Source organism: Henckelia pumila, chromosome 1, assembly GCF_033568475.1.
Source record: "Henckelia pumila isolate YLH828 chromosome 1, ASM3356847v2, whole genome shotgun sequence".
Taxonomy (NCBI): domain Eukaryota; kingdom Viridiplantae; phylum Streptophyta; class Magnoliopsida; order Lamiales; family Gesneriaceae; genus Henckelia; species Henckelia pumila.
This window is the reverse complement of record NC_133120.1, coordinates 128,773,727-128,781,870: the sequence shown is the minus strand read 5'-3', so window position 1 is coordinate 128,781,870 and position 8,144 is coordinate 128,773,727. Positions and strand designations below refer to the sequence as shown.

The 8,144-nt window shown below is 38.5% G+C and overlaps 1 long non-coding RNA gene across 1 annotated transcript; it reads right to left on the bottom strand.

Annotated features, from left to right (window-relative positions):
- Positions 1-4,967: 4,967 nt before the first annotated feature.
- LOC140860853 (uncharacterized) lies at positions 4,968-5,677 on the bottom strand. The gene is made up of 3 exons (XR_012143712.1): positions 5,546-5,677; positions 5,270-5,433; positions 4,968-5,100 (listed from the first exon to the last, which is right to left on the bottom strand). It is a non-coding gene; the product is annotated as an uncharacterized lncRNA (long non-coding RNA).
- Positions 5,678-8,144: the final 2,467 nt, after the last annotated feature.

The following is an 8,144-nucleotide window of genomic DNA, read 5'->3' as shown; positions in this document are numbered from 1 at the left end:
GACCAGAGCCAGCAACTCCCAGAGGCCGTGGTTTACTCAGCCAATTTACTCAGAAACAAAAAGAAGAAATGAAAAGAAAATGAAAGTCGACCAGAGCGACGGCTTCGACGCTTCAAGTCGCGATTCGCTTAGGAAGAGATCTAACCTAATTGTAGCTCCAATAACAGATTTCCAAATTTGGTGGCAGCGAATCGACGGCAAGAAGTGGGCGGCTAGGGTTGGGATTTGGGGGAATCGTGAGAGGAATGAAAGGAGAGAGGAAGAATTGCGTAATTGTATACCAAAAAACCAGCTTACAGACAACGATTTTTAAAACCGTTGTCCTTTGTTAAAAACCGTTGTCGTATAGCTTTAAAAAAGGCTCATAGACAACGGTTTTAAAAACCGTTGTCGTAGGCCATAAAAACCCGCTCATAGACAACGGTTTTTAACGGTTTTTAATAAAACTGTTGTCAAAGAGAAAAATACAACGGTTTTTCAAAAAACCGTTATCTATTAAACGTTGTTGAATCCCAATATTCTTGTAGTGAAGAAATCAAGATCAATGTTTCAGATCTAAAGCATGGGGAGGAACGAGTTACAATGTGTCTTGTGGCTCGTGTTATCTCGCCAAAATCTGTAAACTGGGAGACTTTTCGTACGCAAATTCTACGAATTCTACAGTTAAAGAGGAAAGTGGATATTGAGATTGTGGGAGAGAATACCTTTGTCTTGGAATTCTCATCGTCGGAGGATAGGAGAAGGGTACTGTCGGAAGGGCCTTGGAGTTTTTTTCTAGGACCTGATCGTGATCATGGAACCAAAAAGGATGGACGAACCTCATTCTCTAAATTTTAACGAGGTCTCATTTTGGGTTCAGTGCCACAATGTTCCTATAGCTTTCTCGAGCAAGAACATCTAGGAAAAATTGGTGCACATATAGGCCTAGTTGAGGAGGTGGATCAGGGTGATTCTGGCTCTTATCTGGGAAGCAATGTTCGTATTCGGGTACGTCTCGATATTCGAAAACCACCGAAAATTTTGTCTGTGTTGGGGTTGAAGATGAGGAGGATGTTATAATTCTCCTTACGTATGAAAGGCTTCCGGATTTCTGTTATAGATGCGGAGTCATAGGTCATTCTTTTCAAACCTGTGGGGAGGAATCAGAGGAGAATAATGATTTGAAGTTTGGTATCTGGATGAGAGCTAAAACATCAGGGAACAAGGAAGGAGTCGCCGCCATTAACCTTCGAAAATTCCAAACCCTAGCCACAACAGCTCGGCTTTGGTAATTCGGGAGATGATGAGGGGTGATGATCAGGAAAAGGATGGACAAAACGGCCATCTAGGGCAGGAGGATAGTCTATTGTCGGGAGAGGGGCTGGAAAGTTCGGATGGGGGTGGAAGCAGTAGTATGCTAGGGTACGAAGGACTACATGTAGCTGCATGGAGTGGTAATGTTGAAATGGTGGGGGCAGAAGAGGTGAAAGCCGATCGGAGCAAGACAGATACAGCAGCACTTAAGGTCAAACAAATCCCGATAAAATGGAAACATCTAGCCCGCGTCAAATCCAGCAAAAGACTATGAATTCTACAGAGAAGGCCACACTACTGGGCATTAAGCGGGCAGTTTCAGAGCATGTTGGAGACAAAACTCATGACAGTATTAGAGGGGGTAAACGATAGTTGGTGGAGGCCTCTTTGGATGGTTTTACAAGATCAATAACGGCGGAGGTTGCTCAGCAAACCTGCCGATCACAATGAGTTGTGTAGTTTGGAATGTCCGGGGGCTTGAGAACCAACAGGATTTTCGAGAATTAAATCGGATTATTGGCGAAAAGGAACCCCTCTCTCTTGTTCTTGTGTGAGACACGCAAGAAAGATATTAATAATTCTCAATGGTCGAATTTACTTGGTTTCAAAGGGTGCTTTTCAATGGATAGTTGGGGACGTAGTGGAGTTCTGTTCCTATGTTGGAAATACCAGATGGATGTTGCAATTAAATCATATTCGCAAGGCCATATTGACTGTTTGATTCAGCAAGAGGGGAAGGTTTGGAGATTCACGGGGTTATATAGAAATCCAAGCACAAACCAACATCATCTGTCTTGGTCCCTTATTCAAAAACTTGCGAGTCTCATTGAGTTTTCTGAGATACCCTGGCTGATGGGAGGGGATTTTAATGAAATCTGCTATGATAGTGAGAAGATGGGGGTAATAGGCGCTCGGCTGGGCAACCTGAGGATTTCTGTAATGTTCTTGATGACTGTAATTTACAAAGCTTACACTGTGATGGAGATATATTCACTTGGGTGAATCGTCTTCAAAAAGAAGAACTAATCTTTGAGAGGCTTGACAAATATGTTAGTTCATTTGGCTGGAGATTGCTATTTCCTACTGCAAAATATGTGTCGTTGGACTTCTATCACTCGGATCATCGTCCGTTATATTTGACTCGTGGGCTTTCTTCTGCCGAAAATTTCATAGTTGGCTCTCATTCGCAGAGGTTCTGCTTCGAGGCTGCATGGGATTGAGATCCAGATTGTGAGGTTGTCATTAGAGATGGGTGGGCTAGACTTCATAATTCTCAGTTGGGGCTGTCCGAATAAATTTTGAACTGCTCCAAGGCCCTTCAGATTTGGGCTAGGGGCCGTTTAAGCTGTATTCCTTGACAAATTAAGGCGAAACAAGAGAAATTGGAAAATATCAAAACTCATGAAAAATGGTATACTGAGTTTGACCGAATCATGGAGCTAGAGAGGGAGGTTGAGAGACTCACCAGTCAGGAGGAGATTTATTGGAGACAGCGAAGTCGAGCCGACTGGTTAGCTATGTAGAGCCGTCAATTTGGGTCGGGCCCGTCGGGTTGGCCCGCCCCGCCAAGCAATTTGGAGGGGTTGGGTTGGCATCTTAACAACCCATTTGAAAGCAGACCCCATGCGGGCCTGGGCGAGGTGGTCCAGACAGGCCTAGGTTGGCCCGCGGACTGAGATAAAAAATATGAAAACTTAAAATTAATAGGCCTTGACCTAATCTTGTACGAAGCCCCATTTATTTTTTCCCTCCATTCCGCCGCTCCGCTCTTTTCTTCGCCTCTTCTCCATTGTCACCAATTTTGATTCTCTTTATGGTTTGCCATCTGTACCATCAACTGAGGGCATCAACAGGACCACACCTTCACACTCCGCCATAGTCCGCCACACGACGCTGTCTTGTCCCTTGCACCTCCAGGATAATTCTTCAAGAATATTCAGTTGCTCGGTTGTAGTCTTGTAGACTTGTAACCCGTCACTACAAGAAAAACACAAAAAGACAATGGATTTTCTCCGTTGTCGTACGGGGTCTAAAACCGTTGTAACTGATGGTGTTGTCAAAACTGCGCCCCTACGACAACGGATAAAATTCGTTGTCGTTTCCCTCCAAGACAACCAACAACAACGGATTTTATCCGTTGTCGTAGATACAAATATGTTGTCTTTGAAAGAAACGACAACGGATAAAATCCGTTGTCGTAGGGGCGCAGTTTTGACAACACCATCAGTTAAAACAGTTTTAGACCACCTACGACAACGGATAAAATCCGTTGTCGTTTTCTATATAAAAAACAAAAAAAAATAAAAAATTTTATATAAATTTTAATATTATAAATAAACAAAAATTTAAAATTTCATAAATAAAATTTAATATACAATTTTTTAGTATTACAAATTACTCGAAATTAAAATTTTAATTCAGTGCACACTACAGAAAAATGCGAAAAAAGCTCAGAAACTAAGGACTAGAGACGTGAACAAAGCGAACATAATCTTTTGCTTCCCATCCACGTTAGTGTTCTCACACGCAGAGTATGCTGGAAATCCTCGTTCAACACCAGCGACTGCAATTCAATTGATGTTGAATATTCTGCTGCACCAAATATGAGTTCTGAAGCGCAATAGTAACGAGTGAAAATGTAGGCTATGTTAGTTTCACCCTTCACCTGATAATCATATAGTTTGTGGTGAGAAAAAATCATAATTGATAAGATCAAACCATTTAAGTTCACAGAGAAGATTAGTTTAATAAGCAAACATAACAAAAGTTTAATTGGACTTAGTGGGGTAGGTTCCTGGCTCGCACCAGTTAAATTTGAAAAAAAACATGCCTCAGTCATTTTCTTCACAACAAATCAAGAACTATGTTCCATAATACCAGCTATTCTCCAGACAACAAAAACCCAAGGCTAACATTTTTGGTGAATTAAATCAAATACCAAGTAAACCCTTTCACCTGTTTTGGTATAAGACACGCATCACTAATTTCACTTATGACATAAGACACGCTCGGTCGAATTAACCTGATATACTGAGCCCATTGAAGCATTGTCTATATCATTTTATATGTGTCACTACAATCACTATTTCTTAAGTTGCATATTATTAGTGATTACACAATTTTTTAGAACAAACACATATATATGCTAATCAACCTGCGTGTTTATCGTACTGGAATAGCTATATTTAGGTATAACATAATAATGGGTGAAAATTAATAATTAGTAGAATATAACAAATCTTATGGTTATTAAAGTCAACACTTGTATCAACGAAATTAAACTTACTCAATATATCTTCTTGCATATTACACTTAAATTTATTATTAAATCTCTCACGATTATTACAGACAAATAACTATAAGTTACTAATGAATAAACTCTGTATAATTAGTCAGTGATATGCTGATAGTCTGCCAATCGAGCATAAATAGTAAGGATACAAATAAAGAGCACAAGACATCAAAAACAGACGAGAAAAATGATTTTTGAAGTAGACAAATAAATGACCAACCTCCATGACTTTAACTTCATAATCACGTAGCTGTTGTGCATATGTCATTTCCTTATTTGAAACTCTGAAAATATAAGTAGAAATCCATCCAACCATAAGACCTAAAACCATAATCATATATCACCTCACAAAACCAAGATAGTCGATCTAACATACTGATTTTTGTGACGAAGCTGAAGATCGAAAACTATCCATGATCTTCCTGGATAAACTTGCTTGCAAAGAATGCTTTTTTGAAGCACCTGACATTATACGCAGGCTTGGTTTCAGAAATTCTTGAAGCTCATATTTAGACCTACAACATACAAGTCAAGAATTGTAAATCAAGTGTTTAGCCTCGTGTTAATTTTTGGTCTTACAGGTGGGGTAAAGTGACAAGTTCTGTAAATAACAAAACTAAAAAAGAAACAACAATTGGTCTTCATCTCAATAAAAAACGGTCACCAATTAACAATTAAACCCACCTGATAAATCTTGAACGCTCTTCATGGGCAGCGTCTGGTCCAGGTTTTGACACTCCTTCAGGAATATAAGCCTCGTAAATAGAATTTGCCGACGCATTTCCACCAACCTCCATCATCGCATCAATTTAATCATCAGACCATTCATCTAATGTCACGGACAAAACCTGTAGGATAGAAATTACGAGGTGAAAACAAAAGGAATCAAAGACATTAGCAGAGACTGAATGGGGCCCTTCAGAGGTCAGGGTAAAAATCTCGTAAACGAGTGTCAATCACCTTAGAAATATGAGTGCCAAGGCTTCTGTGAACTCCGCAGCACTTCAAGCATATAAACACTCCAATATTTGCGGACCTGAAGGGGGAAAAGAATAATTGATCGGACCATAACCAGGAACAAATGAATTCTCTTCGAAAGTTTTTAGATATCTTCGTCTCCATTCCATCATCACTCTTTTAAAAGCATGACGCTCCTTTCTAGCCAGAACTTTTTGTTTTATTTTTGTTTAAAACAAGCTTTCACAACAAATACAGGGACGAAAACCACTTAATCTGGTGTCTGTGATCGCTGATAAAGGGCAAACGCGAGCACCTTGAATCTATAAGGCCACATGTATGGGGAGGCCAATAACTACATATTTTTTAAGAAAATCAATATCAGTAATTTTGAGTCGAAGTCGTCTCCATCTTTAAGCCTCACAACAAAAACTCGGATAATAATGCCATATGCTATATTTTCTCCTAAAGATTGACAGGAATATAAACAAGTATTCAAGAATGGAATAGAAGTATTTAGTAACTAAAATCACCTGGCATTGTTGACCTGATGAAACTTAATCCAGTAAACATCAGTAAATGACTCGCACTCTTCATCATCCATTGGCTTACATCTGAAAAAAACACACCAAAATAATCAAAATATTAATCAATTACTGATACTAAAATTCTGCTTCCACAGAATAAACCTATATTTTTTAGGTGATAACTGACACCAATAAACCCCAAGCACAACAAGATGAATTCTATGGGGAAATAAAGAATAAAAAGAAAACATGATTCAGAAACTGCCCAATTTCCAGTTATTAATAGTGAAACATGCATCCATGTCGAATATCGGATGATTAACAAGCACTCACTCTTCAACTTTGACATAGGTAGAGAATAAATTTAATAACTCATCACCGCAGCCAAGCTCCGGAACGTTCCTCACAATCAAATATCTGCAGTAAAAGTATTTTGATACCCAATTATTACTTGAGTAAATCCAAAACTAAAACAGAATGAATTTGTGGGGAATAAAAAGTTAGTCACAAACTTGTATTCATCACAAACTGTATACACTCGAACGGCAGGAACCTCATCTTTGTATTTAGGCATTTTCTTACCTAATCACGCCTAAAAAAATCCCCAATCGCCTTTCTTCAAATTTTTTCCTGAAAAAACAGAGAGGAATACAAGTGGACCTAGAGATCAGGAGCTTGGCCGGAGACATGAGCCTGTACTTAGCTCCATTGCAAGATCCACCTATGCCGCCGGGTAAATTCGTATTCGGAGCCACCGCCTGGAAAATGCTCGGGAGTGAGAAAGTGACCGAAAACCTTTCATCATCGATCCTTCTTCTACAACCGCTCTCGATCTGAAGTCGGCTAGAGTGCTATGGCAGCTAGGGTTTGATAATGGATGGGTGAGAGCGACGAGGAGAGAAACGAGAGACGAGAAATGAAAAGAGAACGAAAGGGTGTTTCTCATTATAACATATTTAAAAAATTTTAATTTTATTAATATATAAAATAATAATACAACGACGGTTTTGTAGAATCCATTTTCGTAGGCCATAATCCGTTGTATGACCATAAAAAAATGCCCATCGACAACGAATTTTTATATCCGTTGTCGTAGGCCATAAAAAAAAGCGCTAATAGACAACAAATTTTAAAATCTGTCGTCGTAGGTCATAATCTGTTGTCGTTCTTTAACAAAATAGGCAAACGATAACGGATTTTAATAAATCCGTTGTGAAAGCTCATGAGACAACGGTTTTTTCACAAAACCGTTGTCGTTTAGACGTTGTTGTACATCAAATTTGTTGTAGTGCGTATGTATTCTCTTTATTTTACTTTGAATCTTTATTATTGTTATTATTATTTCTGTAATGTGGCTCAATACATATATTGTTGTCTGTTGAACATGGGATTTGTAAAAATGCTCCAGGAAGTTTTACGTGTTCTTGCAATTGAGAGAGAATACTTGGGAAATGAGATCAATAAGGGGCGTGGATGGTGGCTGACTCGCTGACTCCTCCAACTTTAATTTTCCAATGGCAGTGAGGTTTTATTTGGGTAAATTTTTATTCCTCTATCATTTTCATAGACCCGAATCAGTATTCTTAGTTCATGTATTAACTCTTATTGATCTTTGTTTGCATCTGAATTTTTAGGCATGAGTTTATATACAAAATTCAAAAACAGTATACACAATGAGTAAACAAGTGAATACCGAGATTTTGTTTGTAAAATTAAAAGAATTAAAACTAATTTTTGTGTTCTTGTATATGCTTTAAATAATGAAAAATTCAATTTAATACTTTTTCTTGATTCAATATCTCTTATTTTTTTTCCTGTTGAATGTAATTTTTGAAATTTATATTGATTGATTAAAACTTATTGTAGTGACCCGTATCCGTGATTAACGATTAATGAGTAATTAATCATGTAATCATGTTTGGGTTAAGTAAAACATGATTAAGGAAGTCCAGGAGGATTAACAGAGCCCAGAAATGGATCCAGGACACTCGAAATTGGTTTAGAAGGTTCCAAGGCTCGAGTGGGATCGGAAGCAACGATCCAGGATCGGAGCGTCCGATCGACGATCGAAACGT